The 25521-nt window shown below is 43.6% G+C and overlaps 1 protein-coding gene across 1 annotated transcript in view; it reads left to right on the forward strand.

Annotated features, from left to right (window-relative positions):
* Positions 1 to 25521, forward strand: part of METTL15 (methyltransferase 15, mitochondrial 12S rRNA N4-cytidine) — a 128694-nt gene that overhangs the window by 66611 nt on the left and 36562 nt on the right. The window lies entirely within an intron of this gene.

Below are 25521 nucleotides of genomic sequence, written 5' to 3' on the forward strand. Positions count from 1 at the left end.
CCAATTTCCAGACACAGGAACCATTCACTCACAGAGCCTCCATCTTGCAGAAATTAAGATTCCCTTTATTGGTCCTGATCTATCCCATGACTGCATCCAGACACCAGTCCAAACTTACACAGCCTCCTTGATTCACACATTATAGAGAAATAGAGCTGGGTGTCATCAGCATACTGATGGGACCTTACTCCAAATCCCCTACCCACCACTCCCAATGGTTTCATATAGATGTTAAATAACACTGGGGACAGAATAGTGCCTTGCAGCTCCGCATGCCCTAAACACCAGGGAGCCAATGAGAATTCCCTCAAAACTACGCTTTTAAATTGACCCAGCTGATAGGAACAGAACTGCCAAAGAGCAGTGCCTCTGATACTGATCTCACGAAGTCAGTCCAGGAAGATATCAACAGTATCAAAAGCTGCTCAAAGATCCAGTAAGAGGAACAGAGTAGCATCCCCCCTCCTGGTAAAAGTCATCCATCACGGCGGCCAACATTAGTTCAGTCCAAAACCCAGGCCTGAACCCAAGCTGGAATGGATCAAGATAATCGTATCCTCCCAAGAATGTTTGCAGTTGCCTTGGCACAACTCTCTCACTAACCATATCCCAAAAGGGGGTATTTGTGACAGGGTTGTAGTTGTCAATTACCACAGGGTCCTGGGTGAGCTTCTTAAGGAGCAGTGACACCATTGCCTCTTTTCAAAGTGGCAGGTCCCGCTCCCTCCTGCAAGGATGCATTCACCATACCCACGACCCGTCTGGTCTAACCTCATTGGGTAGCTTTAATCAGTGTAAGGTTCAAGAGAGCATGGGGTTGAGCATTTAAGTGCAAACACTTTGTCTATGTCCTCAGGCTGCAAAACTGAAACTGACCCTATGTGGCTAGATACAGCATTGGATGCCTCAGTTGGAAGTGCAGTAAGTGTGTGGTGTCATATTTGCTATGGACAAGCGATTTTGTCCTCAAAATGTCTAGCAAAAGAATCACAGCAGGCTTCCGAAGGGCCTAGGAGTCTCAACATGAATATTGAAGTCCCCAAGGATCGCTATCCTAGGTTTCTTCAACACCATGCTTGAGATTGTCAGGGTGGAAACTGAGCCCATAGAGCCCCAGAGCAGTTCTGATTCTGAGGAGGAAGAAGAGCTCGCTCATCTCTCACAAGCACAGCAGCTGGCAGAGATTCCTTCTGCCAGCATTCCTGGGAGAGATAGTGACCCTGGCAGTGAGAGAGCACTGGAGGGGGGCTTGCTGGACGCTCAGCGCAGACGCAGGGAGCGGCGACAGATGGAGGGTGCAGAAAGGAGGCGTAGCGCTCGTTTGGCGCGCAAACAACGGTCGCGTCCCAAGGACCCAAGGGAAAGAGGGAGGATCTCTCCCTAGCCCATAAGTTCAGGGTCTTCCCGTGGTTCTCCTTCAGACGGGGACCAACTGCCTTACCTGGAGCTTAGGCTACTCTGCTGTCTTTCTCCAGTGCTGTTCCTTGCTTTGTCGCTAGTGATTAGTATCTGAAAGAGTCATAAAGGAATAAAGGAATAAAGTCTCGGAAAGAATTCCTCGTCGTCTGTGTCCTGAGTTGGCTATTGGAGGGGACTGCAAGAGGCAGCTAGGGCGCTCCTGACAGAGACTACCTTAGCTAGCTTGGTCAGGAGGCTGATGGGCAGCAGGATGGGTGGTTCACCAGCTGCATCCCCAATCTGCCTATATGGTCCAACACTCCAAGCGCGCCCCCACAGAGAGAAGTCACCTAGTGAGAGAGATGGAAGTCCTATGGACCGTGGCCACACCTCCCACCGACTCTCCCACCTGCGTTGGTGCTGCACCAAGTTTGTACCTGTAGAATATATATCTTTACAATTGGCATTTTAAAACAAGAATTACATGCCCTAACTTGCTTATATATTGCAAGTAAATATTCAATATAGTGCCTTCAACTACTCCTGTTACAATACTTCAGCTAATCACTCATTTTTTTTCTTTTCACTAACCAGTTAATATTTATTTATTTATTTATTTATTTATTTCTATACCGCCCAATATCCGAAGCTCTCTGTGCGGTTCACAAAAATTAAAACCAAACAGCACACAATAAAACAATTTAAAATATATAGAACATTAAAACCACAATATAACAATACAAACAGAATAAAACCTAGCAGCAGTGCAGGAGTTTAAAATACAGATTTAAAACAGCAAAGATAAAAGTTTAGTAAGCTAAAATGCCTGGGAAAATAAAAAGGTCTTCACCTGGAGCTGAAAGGAATACAGTGTAGGTGCCAGGCGAACCTCCCTAGGGAGCTCATTCCAGAGCCGGGGTGCCACAGTAGAAAAAGCCCTCCTCCTAGTAGCCACCCGCCTCACTTCCTTTGGCAGGGGCTCACCGAGAAGGGCTGCTGACGATGACCTTAAGGTCCAGGCAGGCACATATGGGAGGAGGCGATCCTTTAGATAACCTGGCCCCAAGCCGTGAAGTGCTTTAAATGTTAATACCAGCACTTTGAATCAGGCCTGGAAATGGATTGGCAGCCAGTGCAGCTGGAAAAGTACTGGCGTAATATGAGCTCGCAGGCCAGTCCCTGTTAACAATCTTGCTGCCCTATTTTGGACAAGCTGAAGTTTCCGGACTGTTTTCAAAGGCAGCCCCACGTATAATGCGTTGCAGTAATCCAGATGAGAAGTTATCAGAGCATGGATAACTATAGCTAGGCTATCTCTGTCTAGATAAGGGCGTAGTTGGTATACCAGCCTAAGCTGATAAAAAGTGCTCCGTGCCACTGAGTTCACCTGTGCCTCAAGTGACAGTTCTGGATTCAAGAGCACCCCCAAACTATGAACGTGATCCTTTAGGGGGAGTGCAACCTCCTCCAGAACAGGTTGAATATCACCTAGCCAGGCAGACGAGCCACCCACTAACAGTACCTCCATCTTGTCTGGATTGAGCTTCAGTTTATTGGCCCTCATCCAGTCCATTACCGTGCTCAGGCCCTGATTCAGAACAGCCACTGCCTCACCTGGTTTTGAAGAGAAAGAGAGGTAGAGCTGGGTGTCATCCGCATATTGATGGCACCTCAGCCCACACCTCTGGATAACCTCCCCCAGCGGTTTCATGTAGATATTAAATAGCATAGGGAATAAAATAGAGCCCTGTGGAACCCCATGGCACAATTGCCATGGCACAGAGCAATAATCCCCCAGCACCGCCTTCTGGAATTGGCCGTCCAAGTAGGAGCAGAACCACTGTAGTGCAGTGCCTCCCAACTCTCCCCATAATTCTGAGATAATTTAGTGTCAAGTCTGCACTTAATGAATACACTGACCTTATGAAACTGGTTGTACCACAACAAGACTTTGTACAGCCAAGAAAAAAAATGGATCCAGGATTTTATAATGGAAACTTTTTTTGTTGCTGTAGATTAAATTAAATTAATTATGAAAAGGGATTTACTTGGATGATTACATTTCCTGTAACATTTAGTGGTGGCTGGAATCATCAAGTAAATAAGGATTTGAATCTCTAGAAGGAGGATAGCTGGAAACCTTTTAGGATCCCCCCCCCCTCCCCCAGCTTTTCCTATGGTGGCTAGATCAGTCAGACTTTCCTCTTCCCATTTCATGCCCTGCCTCTCCCAAGCATCTACTCTGTGTGCTGTTTACATCTTTCTGATTCTTCTTCATGCTGTTCCACTTTTATGGCTGCTGAATTTTCAAAAGTCTTAGGCAAGGGAGACTTCTCACCTCTGAAGTAGCTGTATTCTGAGTCAACCCCCCTTGAGGGTCAGTCTGAGGCCACCCCTTACATGACTCTGTGCCCGAGGTCCGGTCCAACTGGTCTAGGCATCCATACTCAGTATCTGCTCTCACTGCTCAGATCCTGCTAGACAACACTGTCTAGTTCAGGTCTCCTTGCTCAAATACCTATTTCTGCTGCCTGTGTCTTCCCTAACTGCTTGGGGTTGGCAGAGTCAGAGGGTATACCATTTACAGCCAAATTGGGTACTAATGTTATCTGTGGATCTAACATAGCATGGAATTGCAAAAATATATATATATTCAATAGTTTAAGGGCTCCTTGTGGTTTTTGAATAAGTTTAGCTCCTGTCTTTCTTCTAGCGGTGAAGTCTTTATAGAAGAAGCAGTGCTGTTTTAATAAGAAAAAGAAATGGGTCAGGCCCTATTAGGTATTCAGTGTGTGGGTAGTACATTCCTTTGACGTGCATTCCGGGGAAGCCTATAATTTAGGAATTGCTGCAAAGGTTTGAGAACAAAATAAAATCCTGCTAGTAGCAATATATTTTACAAATAAAACCATTTACACCCACTGAAAGTGAAAGGTTAGAAAGGTGCCTGAAATCTACCACCTATCTAGTATTACTGCAGTCTTGAGAGGATAAGAAAACTATGCAAAACCTACATGGTGGAGTCAAGCTGTTCTAATGTACTCAGTTTTGTTTCAGGATGAAATTAAGATTATTGTGACATGAAGGACTCTGTTTTGTAATTTTGTCTAAAATTTAGAATGAAAATCCAAATCTAGGCACCCACATACAATAAACAGTTCAGTTATCTGCCTCTTTTATTTGTGGCTTTAATGTGTGCATATTTAGTACATTGGCTTTAATATTTTTTGTGTAGACTTCAATAATCGTGGCCTCAGTTTGGAAGAGCTGAATACAAGCAGGCCAAATGCCTGCATCAGACTGGGACTGTCCCTCTAACTTGCTTCCTAGCATAGCCTCGCACTGACCACCAAACATATCTTTCAAAGTAAATTGCTGAGTTGGCTTTTGAGCTGCTTCAGAAATGACAAGTGGGAAAGCCTTGAGTAATAGGCACACAGATATCTACGTATCTGAATAGTTTCTCCTGGTGGGACAAAATGTAACTGTCACCATGTAGGGCAGGGGTGGAGAATGCATGGCCAAGACCACGTTGGGAATATTGGAACCTCGTCTGCAAGTTACAGGAAGGGGACAGTGTTGCAGTTAGTTCATGGGAATTTGGGCATAGCTAGCCTTAGAATCTCTATAGCCTACGGTGTGGCTTCCTCCTCCTCTTCTCTCTTCCTCCTCCCCTCTCTCTCTGCCTTACTCCATTGCTGGGAGCACATGGCTTGCTCTCTCTCGCTCTTGCCTGTGTAGTGGAGCACAAAATGGACTGAACAAACTCCTTTTGAAACTCTGTGCTGTACCTGCATATACAAGAGTATTTTGTGAATAAAGCTGTACTCTTTCCTTCTTTACAGAAAAGTGTGGTCTCTTTTTTTAGCCTTTTGTGTGGATGTGGGACTGGTAAATGTTCATTCTGTTCTGCCCTTTGTCTTTTTTTTCCTGCTAACTGCCTTTTTAACAGGAGGCAGCAATACCAAGTAATTCCCATCAGACCATTTGTGCGGGGGCCCATTTGCTGCCACCGAAAATTGCTGCTGCTGCACCACAGCGATTCTGCTGGGAAAGAAGGTGCATGCTCCCTTACTTTGTTTCCCAGCAGAAGTACTGTTTCCACAGTGAAACAGGGTGTCTGCTCCCCCATACACCTTGTTTGCCAACAGATAGCTGTTTCTGCAGAGAAACAGGGTGCATGGGAATCATGCGTCCTGTTTCTCTGCAGAATGGAGCTCCCTAAAGCCCACCAAACAGTTATTCCACAGGCTCTAGGAAGCCCAATTCTGCACGCCTAGGGATGTCAGAGAATTCCGCGACGGATCTCAGTGAGGCCGAATGCCAGTGCATTCGGCCCCCCAAAATCCATCGCGGAACGAAGCCCCTGCCCCCCCACCCCACAAAAGGTGCGCAGGACGAAGTCCCCGCCGCCCCCACCCCATGAAAGGCACACGAAACGGAGCACTTACCTGCTCCCGTCCGCGCTGCTTTGGGAATGGCGTCCGTCCTGCTGCCACCATTCGCTTTCTCCTCTCCTCAGCCATGATAGGCTACGCAAGTATTTACGTAGCCTATCACAGCTGAGAAGAGGAGGAAGTGAATGGCCGAATCCCCCTGCGGAGGCCGTGATAGGCTACGTAAATACTTACGTAGCCTATCATGGCCTCTGCAGGGGGATTCGTAAATACTTACGTAGCCTATCACGGCGGGGGGGGGGGGAACCCAGCGTACGCAAATAGCAGTGGCTACCGCCATTTGCGTATGCTGGGGTTTTTCCCCCTGCCCTGATAGGTTACGTAAATATTTACGTAGCCTATCACAGCTCAATACAGGGCCGCAAATGGCGGCAGCTACGACAGCCACCATTTGTGTCCCTGCAGGTCTGCCCAGCGGCCGGATGTCCGGCTGCGGGCAGCCGGAGCTGGCCGGCGGCTCCGTGGCTTGGCCGCGGAGCGGAGCCAGCCAGGCAGGATTCCCGGGGGAGGGACGGAGCGCCTCCCCTCCCCGTCGAGGATTCCGGGGGGAAGGACAGAGCACCTCCCCCCCACCGTGGATGCCCCTACGCGGAGCCAGGTAAGGGATTCATACATCCCTATGCACGCCTTGTTTCCTAACAGAATCACTGTCGCATGGTGGCAGTTTTCACAGGCCAGCACACACAACTTTAGCGGGCCACACTCCTTGTTCCCCTACAAAATCACTGGGAATCTGAATCGGGAAACTATGATTACCAGCTTCAGAATAAGTTAGGGTATTGGATAATAGGTTGAATTTGGTATAATATCCTGGCTTGTTCCAAAGCTAATAAACATAGTTACCAGTTCAGACAAAATGGGTTAGAGATTTCTGGATTTGATTGCTTGTGCCATGAAGGGGCTTCATGCACAGACAAAGGGCTAGTTCATATCTCAGCTTATTGAGCCAAGATATGATCATCTGAATACAGACCATAAAGTTCTTGAAATATAGACATCCATGACGTTGCACAGATCTGTGAGAGTCCTATTCGCTTTTAAAAGAAGGCATGCCCCTATTAAAAATGTGGCAGTTCTTTTTCTACCCCAAGACACATGTGCTCATATCTGGAATGCCAACTTATTTTTAGTGTCAATCCTTAGCTTTGAAATGTGTGAAACTGGAATAAGATAATGCTTTTGAGCATATACAGAGAAAATGTCCCTCATCTCTGAATAACCACGATTTGTTCCACACATTTGGGCTTAAGAGGCAGGGCTTTTATACCAGATTTAATGACTCTAGATCCTTAGCTGTTCTATTTAAAATTCTCTTCCCATGAGAGTACTTGGTTTCGTACAGTTTGTTTAATGTGATATTTTCCCTTCTTTGTCAGATGGTAGTACGACAAGGCTGCATATTGTCACCCTGCTTATTTAACTTATATGCAGAGTAGATCATGAGAAACGCTGGGTTGGATGGATCACAGGTCGGAATTAAGATTGCCGGGAGAATTATCAACGACCTCCGATACGCAGACGATACCACCCTAATGGCAGCAAGCGAAGAGGATCTCAAGAGCCTCTTGTTGAGGGTGAAAGAGGAGAGTGCAAAAGCTGGTTTGAAACTCAACATTAAAAAAACTATCATGGCATCTGGCCCCATCACTTCCTGGCATATAGAAGGGGAAGAAATGGAAGCAGTGACAGATTTTATTTTCTTGGGCTCCAGGATCACCGCAGACGGTGACTGTAGCCATGAAATGAAAAGACGCTTGGTCCTTGGGAGGAAAGCTATGGCAAACCTAGACAGCATAGTAAGAAGCAGAGACATCACCTTGTCAACAAAGGTCCGTCTAATCAAAGCTATGGTTTTCCCAGTAGTAATGTATGGCTGTGAGAGCTGGACTATAAGGAAGGCTGAGCGCCGAAGAATCAATGCTTTCAAACTGTGGTGCTGGAGAAGACTCTTACGAGTCCCCTGGACTTCAAGGAGGTCAAATCTGTCCATCCTAAAGGAAATCAACCCTGAGTGCTCATTGGAAGGACAGATACTGAAGCTGAAGCTCAAATATTTTGGCCACCTAATGTGAAGAGAAAACTCTCTGGAAAAGACCCTGATGCTGGGAAAGGTTGAAAGCAAAAGGAGAAGGGGACGGCAGAGGATGAGATGACTAGATAGCATCACCGATGCAATGAACATGAACTTGAGCACACTCCGGGAGAGAGTGGAGGACAGGAAGGCCTGGCGTGCTATGGTCCATGGGGTCATGAAGAGTTGGACACGACTGAACGACTGAACAAGGAGATTTTTACTCAGAATCTGTTCTAAATTTGCTTTTCCTTCCATTTCATTCATGACACTGAATGAACCAGTTCTGGCCTTACTATTGTCTTCAGCTAATGAGTAATCAGGTACCAACTGTGTCAGATTTGAGGACAGGTTACCTAGTACTCAGCAAGATCTTGATAGAAATATTTTTCCACATTTTTTTAAAATGAGGAAATCTCAGAAGACATTTATTCCTCCTAGGAATTCAGGTATGGCTATTTAATTCTGCCTAGAAGAAAGAAATTTCAGGTGTAGCTCATTTATTGCTTCACATTATGAATGACTGTCTTAATTTCAGTATAATTATGCAAAGTTCTGACTGCTGTGTAATGTTTCTTAGAGTTATCTCAAAATAATATTTTGAATATTTATATAGATTTTCCCAATTGTAGAATATCTTTCACATTCAAAGCCCAAATAACAGCAGGTTGTAAAGGTTTGTGGATGGTTTTTAAATGTCTAGAAGGATGTTTGTGAGGAATGTTCCTGAAATAATTATTTGCATTCATTTGACATTTGGTGCATTGTACCCTCAAAATCCTACAAGCTATGCTTCAGCAGTATGTGAACCGAGAACTACCGGACGTACAAGCTGGGTTCCGAAGAGGCAGAGGAATTAGAGATCAAATCGCCAACATTCGCTGGATGATGGAGAAAGCAAGAGAATTCCAGAAAAACATCTATTTCTGCTTCATTGACTACGCTAAAGCCTTTGATTGTGTGGATCACAACAAACTGTGGCAAATTCCTAAAGAGATGTGAGTACCAGACCACCTTACCTGTCTCCTGAGAAACCTGTACGAGGGTCAAGAAGCACCAGTAAGAACCAGACATGGAACAACCGAGTGGTTCAAAATTGGGAAAGGAGTACGACAAGGCTGCATATTGTCACCCTGCTTATTTAACTTCTATGCAGAGTACATCATGAAAAAACGCCGGGTTGGATGAATCACAGGTCGGAATTAAGATTGCCGGGAGAATTATCAACAACCTCAGATACGCAGACGATACCACCCTAATGGCAGCAAGCGAAGAGGATCTAAAGAGCCTCTTGTTGAGGGTGAAAGAGGATTGTGCAAAAGCTGGTTTGAAACTCAACATTAAAAAAACTAATATCATGGCATCTGGCCCCATCACTTCCTGGCATATAGAAGGGGAAGGAATGGAAGCAGTGACAGATTTTATTTTCTTGGGCTCCAAGATCAGACGGTGACTGTAGCCATGAAATTAAAAGACACTTGCTCCTTGGGAGGAAAGCTATGGCCAACCTAGACAGCATAGTAAGAAGCAGAGACATCGCCTTGTCGACAAAGGTCCATCTAATCAAAGCTATGGTTTTCCCAGTAGTAATGTATGGCTGTGAGAGCTGGACTATAAGGAAGGCTGAGCGCCGAAGAATCAATGCTTTCAAACTGTGGTGCTGGAGAAGACTCTTACGAGTCCCCTGGACTGCAAGGTGGTCAAATCAGTCCATCCTAAAGGAAATCAAGCCTGAGTGCTCATTGGAAGGACAGATAGTGAAGCTGAAGCTCCAATATTTTGGCCACCTAATGCAAAGAGAAAACTCCCTGGAAAAGGCCCTGATGCTGGGAAAGATTGAAGGCAAAAGGAGAAGGGGACGGCAGAGGATGAGATGGCTAGATATAATCACCGATGCAATGAATATGAACTTGAGCACACTCCGGGAGAGAGCGCAGGACAGGAAGGCCTGGCGTGCTATGGTCCATGGGGTCACGAAGAGTCGGACACGACTTAACGACTGAACAACAACCCGTAGATGAGGCTTCTTTGCTCTAGTCATCAGTCCTCTGGTGCAGCTGCCTGTGGTGTCTCAGATTAGTTGTAGCTGCTGAGGCCTCTGTATTCTGGAATAGAGACTTGACAGACAACTGCCCTTGCTATTCCTGTCTCAAAAGGTTTTCTTTGGGAATGTAGTATTAGACTTTCTGACCAAGTTTGGGTATATGTTTGTAAGAAATCTAAAACTCTTTTTTGGATGTGGCATTGAAGGAAAAGTTCTACAGAATACTATATAAATGGTGTTATATTCCAGTTAGACTGGCAAAAATGTTCCCCAGTTTATCAGATTTATGTTGGATCTGTAGAAGGGGGAGTGGAAATTTGCACATATTTGGTGGGAATGTCCTCACATTAAAAATATTGGTTAGACATTGTACAAGGAATTAGAGAGATCTTAGATTATCCTATCCCACTGAGCCCTCAAATTATTTTGTTAAAGGCTGTAGATAGACATGTAAGAAAATAACATATTATTATGGTTATTTGCTTGCTAACTGAAGCAAGGGTAAGAACACTGGCACAATACTTATTACTGGCACAAGATTGGAAAACTGTCCCTCCACCATCTCTCTTCACTTGATGTCAACAGTAGCACCATTTTGTGCAAATCAGTGGGTTGTATCCAGTGGTGTCCTGCTGGTGCATCAGATCCTCCCTCCAGCCTGCAATCCGTCGTGCACTCCCTCCAGGTCTGCTCCAGAGCAGGTTTGGCATATGTACAGGGGCTGCAGGAGGGTAGGGGGAAGAGAAGGGAAACTCCCATTGCGTGAGCAGTTACTGTACACTGATTATATTAAAATAACAATTTCCGAGGGTAGAGGGCAGCCTTGTTAGTCTGCTGCATCAATAACAAAGAGTGTTGTGTCACCTTAAAGACTAACAAGTTTATTGTCCCAAGGTAGTAATCCTTCTCCTGCAATTTTAGTGTGTGTGTGTTTTTTCAGGCATGGGTTGCATCCTATGCATACTTGGAATAAGTCCCACTGGACACAGTGAGACCGTCATCTGAGTAAGACATGCAGTGGATTGGGCTGTAAGGCATGTTAATCTGTTCTTCTAAGTAACTGTTAAGTTATATAGCCCAGGTCATCCATGAATCTTTCTATTTGCATTTTTCTAATAGGTTATTTGTGGTATACGCACACACAAAGCATTTCACTTAGGCTTTTTCCCCCTTCTTTGCAAAAAAGGTCACATCTAAATCAGTAACTTGCATTCCCAAGGTTTAGTGAAGTATTCTTGAAGCTTTTAGTCATAGCAGTGCTAGCAGTGTTTCTATTCTTATCCTTATGCTATAGGCATAGTATATATAAATGACAGAGAATGGAAGAATAGATGACCTTGAAAGTATGAATAGGTAATTCTGTTTTCTCTTAGCCATAATAAATGCTATTTGTGTTTCAGTGTGATCTTGACTTCTGATTCTTGTGAATCAGAAGTGTCAAGTGTAGTACTGATTATTCAAAAGACTGACTGAAGTATGACCATTGGAAGCTAACTTAATCAAAGTGTTGAGGGATAGAAGGCTTTCTAGATGGTCACCATTATCCAGTCTTGTGTGTAAGCAGGCTTCCAGCCATGTACCTGATGAGGGTGACAGAAGAAAGGCAGTGTAGTTGCATGTACATCCATGTTGCTGGAGCTACCTCTTCTCAGCGTGGAGGAAGTGAAAAGGGGCAGGGGCGGGTTGATGATGTCAATAGCTGTGGCCATGCCCACTGTCATTATCTAGTCCATGTATAGTCTTTCTTCTCCTGTAGGCTCACAGTGGCTTATAATAGTTGATGTCAATTAAAAAAAACACTATCTTCCTAACAATGATAAACGATGGTTGAGAAAATGTATTGCACAGAGTTATAGTGGTGTGAGTTATCAGTAGAGTTGAGAATACGCGGGTGAAGTACTACTCAGAAAAGCAAAATTAAGTAAGATAAAGGGATACCATCTGCACTATAATAAGACAGAATATGGAAAACTATGTAGGGCGCAATCCTATTGAGATAGGCGGCCGCCTCAGAACTCGGAGGTGACCACCTATCCAATGAAGGGCAGGAACAGCTTGGAGGGGCACTTCTCCTCCACACTTCTGCCCTGCATTCGTGGCTAGACAGCTGATTTTGGCTGTCTAGCCACAGGAAGTTGGAGTGGGGGGGGGACGCTGAGCGACGCATAGGAAGCATCAGAAAGGCACTTCCGCCCCACCCCCAGGAACACCCTGTTTTCACTGCTCTGTGCCACCCTTACGGGCGCAGATCACAGGGCCGATCCACGCTGCCTATGAGACAGTGTGGGAGGGGATGGAGGTCGGTTCTCAGGGAACTGACCTATCCAATGGCCATCCAGCCTCTGAGTAGCAGCCATGGGATTGCGCTTGAAGTTATTAGATGGTTTCCCTCCCCCCCCCTCCAGATTTGGGAGGCACATTGCGAGGAGAGGGAAACCACTTCACCAGCCATTTCCATTCCACTAGAAGATGGTCAGGTTTGTATACAACCATATATATCTAAAATAACTACTTGAGATTTTTGCCCATAGCAAACAAGGGTTTTGTACAAAAAGATGTCTATATAGTATAATTCAAGAAATATTTTCTAAAGCTCACTGAACTAATGCTGAGACATTATACAATGCGAGCACTGAAAAAATTACTGTAATTCGATAGAATAATGCTTATATTAAAATATTAACTTAATTATGAATTCCACATAACTCCTGCTGCTCCTAGCCATTTACCAGCTGGGAAGGTCTTAAGCAAACAATGAGTAAGGAAGCGATCCCATTTATATGCTGATTGCAGATGAGGGCCCAATTCACACAAACATATACACTGAAATCCATGAGTGGGTACAAATTGTAAACAAGATAAGATCAAGATAACCTGAAAAAAATCAAATCTAAAATTTCATTTCATTTCTGGTAGATCACTGGATTCCATTGAACGTCACATAAGTGGACCTCTACTCACACAATGGGACTTCCCCTTCCTTCTCTCTCCAGAGCATATTTGGGGGGACACAGAGGTGAGGGGGAATCCATTCCACCAGTGGTGTTTGTTCTATTGGTGGACTTTATATTCTTAACGTAAGTAAGTTGTATAGAATTCTGAAGTTATTTCAAATCACTTCTTGTTCTCAGTCTTATGATCCATAGTAGTTAGGCTGTTCCTGTGATGGAATGCCTCTCCTATTTCTTTGCCAAATTTGTATTTAATTTATATACATTGTAAACTTCAAGAGGAATGACTTGTAAAAATTCAATACAGGTCATATAGTTCTGTTTTTAAAGGCTGCTACAAATCTAAACTAATCTTTTGTGAAGAAGAATTTGGGTAAAATATATTTAGTGAAAAATAAATAATACCACTTATAGAAAAAAATTGGTGCTATCTTTCAAAAACTCTTTATTCATTGCATTTTCCTGATGTTTCGTGCCATGTAAGATCTCCAGTAAGCAATATACAATTGGCCTGCCTGCTGTTATATTCATACTTATTACATGGCTGCAGATCCGTTTGAACATTGTAGAACTTACTTTCAAGTAGACAGTCAGAATGAGAGATTGACTGAATTCCTTTAAGACTGGCAGATTCTCCAAGAAAGAATATCCTCCTGGTCATGATCTTTTCATATAAAATCTACAGTAACACAAATCTATCTGGAAACATCGCATTTAGCTGATCTGTGATCTGTGGATCTTACTATGTGAGACTATGTGAAAGCTCAACCGGATCCTAGGGGAGGTTGAAACCTTTCCCCTGACACTCCAGCTTCAAATATTTGTGATTTCTTTTGTGACGTATGTTAAAACTTTTTTAAAGTTTTAAAAGCAATAGTTTGATAATCATAAGTTTTGTGTTTTCTTTGTCATCATTTTTTTTAACAATTCCTGCAAAACAAAGTTGGTTATTCCAGCTCTTTTTAACAACTGAACAGCTGGTATTTAAAAATAAACAAAGATTTATTTATTTTTATTTTTTTTGTCTTTCTATAAATGACCAACTAATTGCCAGTCTTTTCTGTAGATCTGACGCACTTCTTAAGTTCTAAGGTCAGATCCTGTAAACATTTTCAGCTTGGCTGACAATTCAAATAGTTTCTCAGGGTGAAATGCATGATGCATCCAGTACTAAAACAAACATTCTCAAGCTTTCTGACGTCTTTTTGGCCCATAATCAACTTAGGAGCTACAGCAGGTAGCTTGGAGGTAGAAGTTAGTTAACGATTAATAAGGCATTTGCACATCTTCTGCGTCACTTTTTATTTCCAAATCATTTGCTAACAAGTCACCCAAGGGCTTGAAATCGATCAGGAAAATGACCAAAGGGATCCTGTGGTGCCATTGATACTGATGATTAGAAAAACTGAAAAACCTAGAACTACAAATAAGAATGGCTTTATTATTTACCTAGCTACATGCTGAATGGTTTTTTTTTTAAGCTGTTGCCCTAATGTTCCTTTTATCAGTGCCATAGGGCAATTTGTAGAATATTGTCACTTGTCGTTTAATAGTTCCAAATGTGTGTTTTTTTGGTAGTTTCCTCCCCCTCCCCCCAGATAGTATACTTATACTCAAATATTGTTCAGCTTAATGCTGGAATATCTTTAAAAGCTAATATCGTTATAACCTCCTTTGAATTGTCATGATAGGTTGGAATAGGAATCTAAATGAGTTGACATCAAACATCTCAAAATACAGCTTCACAGGAAACATGGTCTGTAAAATGTCCATGTAGGGAGTTATACATTTTGGTAGAATTGCTGGGCCATGAGAGTTCAAACCACTCTGAGTTTGCAACCCTTAATTAAAAAATATGCATGCTGTTTAAAGATGAGTGCCATAAATAGTTAATGAGGTGCATGGTGGCTAATGAATATACTAAATAAATTAGGCAATCTGTATTAGTATTTGCATTTTGCAGATTGCTTTTTAAAAAATTTCTGTGAAGTCTCTGTAAGCCATAGTTGAGTTCTCTTGCTCTAAATAATCATGATCATGTCTTCTCATAAATGAAAATCGAGTTATTTTTGCCTTCCAAAATATCTCTATAAATAATTTCTTGAATCAATATTTAGGAAAGTGTAAAACTATAATTCTACAATCAATGATTGAACAGTGATTTCAGTACATTTTTAAAAAGTTAATTGGACTTTTGCAGTCTCTCATACATTGCATAGTAAACTAATAAGACAGGCTGAATCTGCACAGGGCTTTTATGCCGGTCCTACTTGCACCCCAAAGTTGATAGAGTCAGATAACATGCACCGTTCTCTGTAGCCAGCATGCTGTTTCTAGCTCTAAAATCCGGTGTTTCTGAAACTGCTTTTCTGATGGATTAGCCTGTCGTGGCACTTTCACAGCACTTTTGGGGTCTGTATGAGCTGAACTGTCCTCACTGCAGGCTGCTGGAGCAGCGCTAATTGGCAGAAGGGAAAGTAACAGGGGGTGGGAGTGCGGAGAGCAGAGTCATGTCAACCTGGAAGTAACTTCAAATTGCACTTTGCCGAGTACAGGAGCAGAGGGGTTGGAAGAATTCCTCTGCCTGTTGTTATAATATTCATTGAGCACGGGAGGGGGAGTAGTGGAGAGCAAGCCTCAAGCCTGCCATTTTCAAACTACACATCCTTACTTGGAAGTAACTCATCTACTTTTGCAGTTCACCACTTGCAAAGTTGGGGGGGAGTGGTAGAGAGTAAGCCTCAAACATAGGGATGTCAGAGAATTCCGCGAGGAATCTCGGTGAGGCTGAATGCCAGTGCAGTCGGCCCCCTGAAATCCATCGCGGAATGGCCTGCCACTCCCCCGCCCCCCGCAGATCCCCCCCAGGACGAGACTTACCTGGGGCGGGTGTTCTGGACGGCGGCGGCTCCAGCAGCAGCTTCGGCAGCGGCGGCGGCTGGTCTTCTGAACGGCTGCTGCCGCCGCCATTTGCAGACTGTGTCTCCCCCCCCCCATAGACGTGATAGGCTACATAAAGACTTACGTAGCCTATCACGTCTGGGTTTTTTTAAAAAAAAAAATGCGTACGCAAATGGCGGCGGCTACAGCCGCCATTTGCATTCCTTATTTTTCACCATCTTAGTCTATGTCAATATTTACGTAGACTAAGACGAAGAAAAGAAAGGGAACGCAAATAGCGCCCACTACGCTATTTGCATTCCCCTTTCTTTTCTTTGTCTTAGTCTATGTAAATATTGACATAGACTAAGACGGTGAAAAATAAGGAACGCAAATGGCGGCGGCCATAGCTGCCGCCATTTGCGTACATGTGTTTTTGGGTTTTTTTGTTACCCAGAGCCCTCCGCGGCCGGAAATCTGGCTGCGGACGGCCCTGGCCTGGGCCTGGCCGGCTGCTCTGCAGAGCCGCCGCAGAGCACAGCCGGCCTTCGAGGATTCCGGGGGGGAGCACCGGATCGCCGCCCCCCCCGTCGAGGATTCCAGGGGGAGGGACGGAACACCTCCCCCCTACCATGAACAGAATCCGCGAAAAGGTAAGTCACTTTCATACATCCCTACTCAAACAGCGAGAGAGGGAAGGAATGTAAGGAGTTAACCTTCAGCTTCTCCCTGGGGTGGGCAGGGTTGGAAAGTCATATCTCCCTATCTGAACACCTTCGAATATGAATGGGACCAATTCTCTTCTTTCTCCCTTTGCATAACCATGTCTACTCAGAAGTAAATCACATTTTTCCAATGAGGCTTACTCCTGAGGAAGTCAGCAGGTTGTTTTTGCATTCCTTTTATTAAAAAAAAAAAAAATTCTCCATGCACCATCATAGTTTTACATTCATTTCTGCAGTGCCCTTCCCCTCCTGCCTTCCCGATTCTCAGGTAGGCAGAGCTTTATTGGTTTTAAGAGCGGATAGCCCCAAATGACCCCTAATCCCACCAGGATCATTAGTGGTAGTAGTACTGCTGCTGCTCAGTCAGTCGCAATATCACTTTTTTGGAGGAGCGTTGTTACGCACCTTTGCATTACTTCACCAAGGCTTAAGAGCGCCACCACCGGGGGGGGGGATGTTTGCATGTGTACTTGGAAGTAGGGATGTTAGAGAATTCCGCCACGGACTCCAATGAGGCTGGATTCTCACCTGGAGTCCATGGTGGAACGGAGCACTCCCCCCGCCACCCCGCGAAATTTTCCCCGGGATGGACCCTACCTGGCATCGGCTGGTCTGGTCCGCTACGCTGGATGCTGTTTGCAGTTGCAGCCCTGCAGCGGATGGAAGTCTGGCTGCGGGCAAGCCCGACTGGGGAGGAATCCAGGGGGAGGGACGGATTGCCTCCCCCCACCAAGGACGCCCTGGACTGGAACAGGGTAAGTAATCCGCCCATCCCTATTTGGAAGTAACTCCTCCATTGCATGAGAGTCAGGGGGAGAAGCCTGTTGATTTAAAGCTGTGGGGGGGGGGTGAGCTGATGGTTTGAACGTGTGATTATACGGGAGTACAGAATTGCACATTTCTACAAGCTCAAAAAGTGATTGTCTCCAGCCTCCCCTCATTCTTATCCATTTCACTTGATTGCGCTCAGAAAGGAGAACAGGGGCAGAAGTAACTTGGCATCTCCTGCTGACTGAACAAAACAGAGGAGTGCAGAGAGTGGCAGCGGAGGCGGGTCGAGGGGGGGGGCAAGCCTGTCTGTCCTCATGTCCACAGCAATTTAATTCAAGTACCTCAATTCACCCCAACTTCCTCTGAGAGAGGGAGCACAGGAGGGGAGGTTTCTCTAAACATGCCTACTTGGAAGTAAGTCATGCGCGTCCATTGCACTTCACTGAGCAGTTTCATTCACAGAAAGGAAGGCGTGGGAGCAGCCAGTAGCGGGAGCATGGACAGGGCGGGGAATAAGCCCCTCTTATTCGCTGAGCAGTATCCCTGCAGTTGATGCTGTTCACTTCAACTGGTGAGACTCCACCCAACCCCGAAGTAAGTAAGGCAGTTTAAAGTACTCGCGTGTGATTTGTGAAAGACGTTTTTTAGGTAGTGTGTAATCTGCTTTTCTTGCGTCATATGCTGCTGACGGACCAAAGCACATTTCATGAAAACCCGGATAAAAACAGAAAGTGCTTCTCTTTCCGTTTCCATGTAGATTGGGCCCTAGTCTTAGCTGAAGGATGAAGAGAAAATTTAATAAGAATTTCATTAGATAGAAGGTTGAGAATGTTTGTTTACATTATCTTCTTATATAATTTTTTTGATGATGCCCATATTTTATAATGCATGTATGTAATTTAGTGTCATTTGTTTTCACATCTCTGGTGTAGGATTAGGGATGGAATGACAGACCTTTGATTCCCAAAATGGGAATCTCATACTTGTAAATATGGATGTGTTGAATTAAAGCAACCATATTTAAATCAATATTTCCAAACAATATTGTGGAACTATAGGGTGGGGGAAGGTGACATGCAGTTGTGTGATACATTAGTTGGAGTGTTGGATTAGGACTCAGGAGACCTAGATTCAAATCTCCACTCAGGGATGCTCAGTAGATGACATTGGGCTAGTTTTTCTCAACTGCACTTCACAGGGTTGTTGTGAGAATACAGTGGAGTGGGAGGAAAGAATCATGTCCCAGATCTTGGCGAATAGCTGGTTTAATTAATTAATAATAAAGTTGATTATGCAGATTACAAAAGGATATACAGTAGTCTAGGTCTTATGAGTAATAGTCCAGCACTGTTTGCAGTGCTGAGCCAGTAATCACTTTGAGACTAAGCAATAGCAAGCCTCTTAGTGCTTTTGATGGAGAACAATGTGAAGCCGCAGCCCAGGCACAAATGCAAGCCATCAGGACCATTAGTAATTGTCATCACTGCATCTTTGCTACCTCAAGATGTAGTGATGGGCACCGATCTGGGTAGCTTTAAAAGGGGGTTAGATAAATTCCTAGAGGAGGAATTAATTAATGGCTACTATTCCTGATGGCTATGTGCTACCTCCAGTACCAGAGGCAGTAAGCCTATGTACATGAGTTGCTGGGGAACATGGTCAGGAGAGTGCCATTGCACTTGTGTCCTGCTTGTGGGTTCCTGGTCGACAGCTGGTTAGCCACTGTGTGAACAGAATGTTGGACCAGATGGACCCTTGGTTTGATCCAGCATGGCTCTTCTTATGCTCGTAATAGGGAACAAACCGCTCTTACGCTAGGATGAAAATCTGATCATTGCCAGAATTATGTATCTGCTTCAGTAGATAAATGTCCAGCCTGTAATGTCTCTCTTTGTTGAGCTAGAAATATCAGCAGAAATAATATGGTCAGTTTCACCCTCCATACACAGGATGCATTAAAAGCTTAAATCTTTTGTCTGGTGAATTCTGGTATCTACTTAACAGAGTATTTCTACTTTCTTGTTACAGAATGTTGTTCTGTTCAGATTCGCACACAGATTCAAATGTGTACACATGTACCTGACAAACGTGAAATATGGGGATCCTTTTCAGAGGCATGGGTCACACACAGCAGAGGCATAGTAGTACATTTTTAAGTGCAGGTATTCATCATGACAGCCCCCATAGCTAATCCCCATGGACAGTAAAAAAAAAACAGGCAGGTATATTGATTGACAAACCAGTTCCTATTTCCACCAGGAGCAGGTCTTTTGTAAAGCTAATTGGTCTGAATTGCCTATTCAGGATCAAGCCACCTCAAAACGCTTTGCATTACAACAGCAAACAATATATTGCTGCTGGGAAAATTAATTTCCCTCCAGCTATTGTGAGAATTGCAGCTAAGCTCAGAAGGAACACAGAAGTCTGAGCTGGGTGGCAGATGGTGTCAGCGTCCCTGCTAAGAAATAAGTGGCAGTGCTGCGTCCCTGCAAGCCCTGGCTCCACTGTACCACTGAGCCAAAGGACATAGTGAGCCGTACTTTGACCCAAAAAGCAAACAACCCCTCCAAAATGAAGTCAGGAACTTAGCGCTCTTGCAAATAATATAAAGAAATAACACAGTTTTATGTTACCATAAATGTTTACAGAAAGAAGGAAGTTTGATTAGCACACCAACTCCTAGCACTAGACCAGCAGACTATTCCTAATAACAGAGATGAGAAAGAAAAGATGGAGGCAGGAAGTTATGATCCTGCTTAGGGATTTTATTATATTTAGCGGTATATTAATATCAAAAATAAAATAAATAATACAATATGATTGTCCAAACAAGAAGTGGGGAGGGCTAAGATTGCAATCTTATGGGACTCCCAATTGTATCCCTTGCATTCCACTGAAACTACCCACATGAAAATCACTGATGATCTCAATGCTAAATGCAAAGGTCTCTATATATTCTCCTCCACCTCCTTGACCTGTCTGTCTCCTTTGATTCTGTTGTTCACTCTCTGCTACTTGATTTCCTACGTGCCTTAGGTCTCTGTGATGCTGCCTGTCTCTTCTTACCTATCTAATTATTTCAGTGATTCCAGAGGGGAAGCTCTCCTGCTTTCCTTCTCTCGTTGGGGGTCCACCAAGGCTCTGTACTTGGAAGTCTACTAGCAAAGTAGGACTTTCTCCTCCCCACTGCAGCCTTCTGCACCACCTTTCTCAGCCCTCCAGACCAGATTTTGGGAGAGGCAGGGGTTGTGCATGAAGGAGGGGGAGGAGATCCTGGGATCTGCTGACAGCAGCAGTTCTGTCATCTGAATGACACCACTGGATTCATCCCATGATGGGTATGTCACAGATATACCATCCCATGATGGGTCTGTCACAGACAGATAGATATGGAAGTTTAAAGCAAAATTTTAGAAGAATAAATACAGTGTGTATGGTAGCTGTTCATCTTGTCTTCTCTCTATATATAAAAGGAAGTGTCGGTTTGTATGTCTTCAATGGACTCGAAAACTACGTCTGATTGTTGTGAAACTTTCAGGATTTATTCTTCCTCTATCTGGGATGGTTTTAGGCATGGTGAAAATTCCATCTGCCATCTTGAAACAAAATGGCAGCCATTCAAAATTTTTAAACACTTCCTGCTTCAATACCATATGATTGATTTCAACCAAACTATGCATCATGAGTCAGCGCTGCATTGAGCAGATTTTAACCACACAAAATTGTGTCCGCCATCTTGAAACACTCACTACATCTATACCATTTGATAGAAATAATTTAGCATCAAATATTCATCAATTGATGTTTTTCATGTTTTTTATATATTTTTAAAAAATAATGAAACCCCAAATATTAAAAAAACACTGCTCAAGTATGAAAAAAACAAAAAAAATCAGTTCTATGTAATTTCAAAAAAATGAAACACTTTCACATTACACTAACATGATAATGAAGACTGTGATGATCGCACAGAGGTGGTGGGATCAAGACACTCCCTGCTCCAGCGTAGGGGGGTTGGTTACTGCCAGGGAGGCTCCAGGGTGTTTTGCGCCGTTCTCTTTTCCCGCTGTTCGTTCCCGCCTTGGTTTGTTTAGGCAGCCCTTTCAACCAGCAGTCTGGCAGCCAACATAGAGTACAAAGAAGCCCTCTAAATTTTTGTTTGTAGAGATCCAAAAAAGGGGATAGACTGTTAAATGTAATTGAGTACAATAGACTAAATATGTGGCATTGCCCAGTTATACAGAAAAGCACTATAAAATTAATAACAATTAATACACAAAAAGCGAAATGGGCTGAAAAGTAATATAAATACAATACACAGTTAACTTTCTTCCCTTCAACTTATAGTCTTTTTTCTATATTGTACACCCATCTCTGTCTCCCTTAAAACCAAATTCACCATTTAGCGTATAATTCCAGGAAGAAAGATACCATTTGAATCTCCTGCTCCCCACCCCCTCCTCACCATTGGATGCCTGAGTCCCATCCACTGTAAATCGGATGTTCTAATTAAATTAAACTGGGCAACGCCGGGAACTTCATCTAGTCATAATAGAAATGATGCATCCTTTCTAATTTTCTACCAGTTTGAAGAATTAGATGAATGCCCTTTGTCCCCAGATAATCTTATTAAAGTTCCATTACTGTCTATGGGGTTGCACCAGAGTAAGCCATCTGTAGAGTGTCACCTGAGTGAATTTGCAAACTGCTGTCCCAACTATGAGAAGAATATTCATGTTGGATATACATGTGTGCTGTGTCTTGTGAATGGTTCAGCATATCCAGATTTCTACTCTGTTTTAGAGAGTGAACACAATTTCCCCATAAATTGGACAACCGTTGAATCATACCTACAACAGCAGGTGACAGGAAAATTCCTTTTGATCTGGTTGTGTGAATCACCCTTGAGTACGCAAATTAAAGTTCTCATGGGAGATTACTGTGCTTCAGTGTACTGCTGCAATATTTGATACACTTCTTTTTTATTATTAATTTTTATTGTGAATTTATACAACACAAAACCATAAAAAAGAAAAAGAATATAAGAGAGCAATCCCGTGGCATAGGATAGTGCAGATTCCTGGATCCGAGGTTGGAGACAGTGCTCCTACCTTGGCCCCAAGAGTCTGAGCTCCCTTTGTCATGCCCCTCCCCCTCGCAGCCAATGATCCATGCTGGATTCCTCTACAAGCTCCATTCCCTCTGAGCAAATGTGAGCCCAGAGGGAATGGAAAGGGGGTGGTTTTGTGGATGGGGAGAGGAGGAGACCGGGGCTGCTGGCTTACAAACAACCTTTTGGCCGCCCCAGCCTCCTTCCCTCCCACTCCCCGCTGCCTCAGCTAGACAGGCGAAAACACCTGTCTAGTTAAAATGTAGAACGGGGAGCGTGGGGGCGACTCCTCCCACTATGCATACGATGCCCATCAGCCTCTGAGTTTGGAGGCTGATGGGCATCCAGAAAGGATTGCACCCTAATATAGCTACATGATTTAAAAGTATTTCAAGTGAAATATATGTGTGTGTATGAAAATACAGCATTCTAGAAAGAGTAAATTATGCATAGACTTCCACAAAAGCAGACCAAATATCCATATATGTATCCATTTGCATTCAACTGTTGATAGCGTCATTAGGTCTTCCATCTACTGCATTATAGGACGTAAGCATTTATCCTTCCAATGTTGTAATAACAGCCTTTTAGCTGTCAAAAGGGCACAGAGAATCCATTTACACTTGTCTAGCTGATTTAAAGTAATCAGTGTTGTTGCACTGCTGTCTTTTATCATGCCTTCTGAGGTAGTCTGCTTCTTTTTAAAATAAGAACGATGCATCCATGCCAGTCGAAGTGGGCAGTACAAGTTGAATTTATGTACACTAGATCTGAAGATGTGCTCAGCAGGCTTAAACTAAAATTATGTGAAATTAAGATGCTGCATACACTGGAAGGATCCTGCCCTGGATCCTTTCCTGGCCCCAGTAGAGTTAAGGCCTCCCCATAGAGTCTGCCCTTTTCCAGTAAGAGGGTAAGGCTGAAGGGTGAGTCAAAATCATTAGTCAAGGAAGAAAGCTGAGTTAAAGTTCCAAAGTAACATCAACAACTCCCCTCCCCCTCAAAAAACACCAGGCAAAGGCAGATACAGTGAGAGCTACTGATACTGGGGCTGACAGGATTGTAGACCCAGGGAAAAAAGTAGAAACGGGCAGAAGGGAAGTGAGGAGCAGAACCTTTGAACTGCATGCAGAAGTTCTGATAGAAAAGGAAGCTTATATAGGAACATCCATAACAGTGAGTGAGAGTAGACAAAGTCACTAATCGCCCCAGATATCTATGGGGCAGTATCTAGTACTGCCGCTGTGCTCCCATTGTTTCTCTTGCATCAGTGAAACCCACCACTAGTGCAGCAAGAGGCTAGCACTTCCTAAAGCAGGCCTGGAAACAAATGGAATCACTCATTTCTGGAACAGGACAGGTGTGTGGTGTTCTCTTCTGCTAGCTCTGTTTAGGTTTTGAGCCTTATCCCAGGATCTCCAAGGGTGGAGTGGACATGTGGTAATACAGGCATCACTATGCGGTTCTTTAGCTAATAGCTCCAGGGGACAGCTGCAGAAGGAATTGCTGCTGCCATAAGGATGCTGCACACTGCACAGTGCCCTCAAGGCAGTGGTGACTGCTGTTAGCTCTCCTTTTTTTCTAACGGATTCCTTGTAGCCAACCTAGAGCCAGGGGGAGGGGGGGACGTGCCAGAACAAAATCAAACAAAGGCAACATCAATGAGAGGTGAAATGATCAACCACCTTCCAAATTATGTAGCGTGTTTTGAGCATAAACCTTCTTCCTTGAGGAAAACTGGAAAGCTATGGCAAATTAACAGAACTATACAGGATCTGTTCACATATAGATGATACAAAGCATGCCCTTCCATTGTACAAATAAAAGTTATAGCAAAATATTTGAAATTATGAAATTTGTATTGCAAGTCCTACGCAACTAGATTTTGTGCAATGGTGTTGACTTTCCGCCTAATTTTCAAAGAACATTTATGTTTGAAACACATTGGGAATATTGGAAAAGAGCTTGTTAATAAACCTATTGGTTTTGCCTTTGGTTAATACCGTGTAGCTGGCCTGTTCTGTAAAGGCAGCTGGAAGAGGAATTTACTGTAGGAGGAGAAAGAGAAGAATAGACAACCTCTTTCTCCTCTCTGGCTTGCTTACTCCATGCACTAAAAATTATTGTTGGTCCCCACTTATACTCATTCTCTCTCTCTCTCTCTCTCTCTCTCTCTCTCATGCGCACACAGAGTTACTAGAGACATGATTTAATTTTCAGCTTAGGAAGCTGCAGCAAAATTGTTGTTACCTTAATTTACAAACACACTTTCATTTTTACAGTACTCACCAGGAAGTGCTTGTTCTGTTTTTGCTGTGATCCTAAAAATGTAAAATGCAATAGTCTGTGCTTTGTTGGGAGTGGGCTAAAAGCTGAAAACATGCTATGAGGGGAGGGTATGGGAGGGGCATCATGAGCCAGAGAATACTATTTTTGTATTATCTACCTCCTTTCCAAATCATTTATTGGGCACAAATTGTATTGTGTCAGGTAGCATAATGACAGTGTGGTTTGCCATGCATTCTATTTTTATATCTTTATTTAAAACTGACATGTAACTTTCTGTCCCTGAAACCCCAAGTGAGACAGTTATTGGAGTATAACAAAGTTTTGACGTCAGAACTGCTATTTATTCCACTGGAAACCATTAGTGATGCATTACCCCTTGGCACTTGTGTTTTCAGAAACACAGTTAAATTTTTATGACTGGTTTTGGCCAATTAGAGTTCTTTCTCAATATAGAAGGAAGGAGAAGGGCTTTCTATGGTGTTTTAAAGATGTGGCATCTCAGCAGTAGAATGACTGTAAATTCTCAGTCATTATAGAATTAATTCAGTTGCCCGTGCTTCACATTGGTTCATTCAACACACCTGTATTTCTATATTTATACTGATCTTGTGTATCCTTTGAAGTAGGGAGTCAGAAAGAAATCTTAAAATATTGCAGTAAGGTGAAATAAAGTTTGGAATCCCCACTCTGTATCTTGTGTGGCAGTGAGGACTATATGTACCCATAACTTGCATGAAAAGGCCTCTAGACTGCCATGCTGACCTCAAGTTGCCCACCTCTGCTCCAGGGTTTTTAAATCCTAAACCACAGCAAAGAGCAATAGGT

Source organism: Heloderma suspectum, chromosome 1 (genome assembly GCF_057233095.1).
Source record: "Heloderma suspectum isolate Gila_16-S chromosome 1, 16-S_ref, whole genome shotgun sequence".
Classification (NCBI taxonomy): domain Eukaryota; kingdom Metazoa; phylum Chordata; class Lepidosauria; order Squamata; family Helodermatidae; genus Heloderma; species Heloderma suspectum.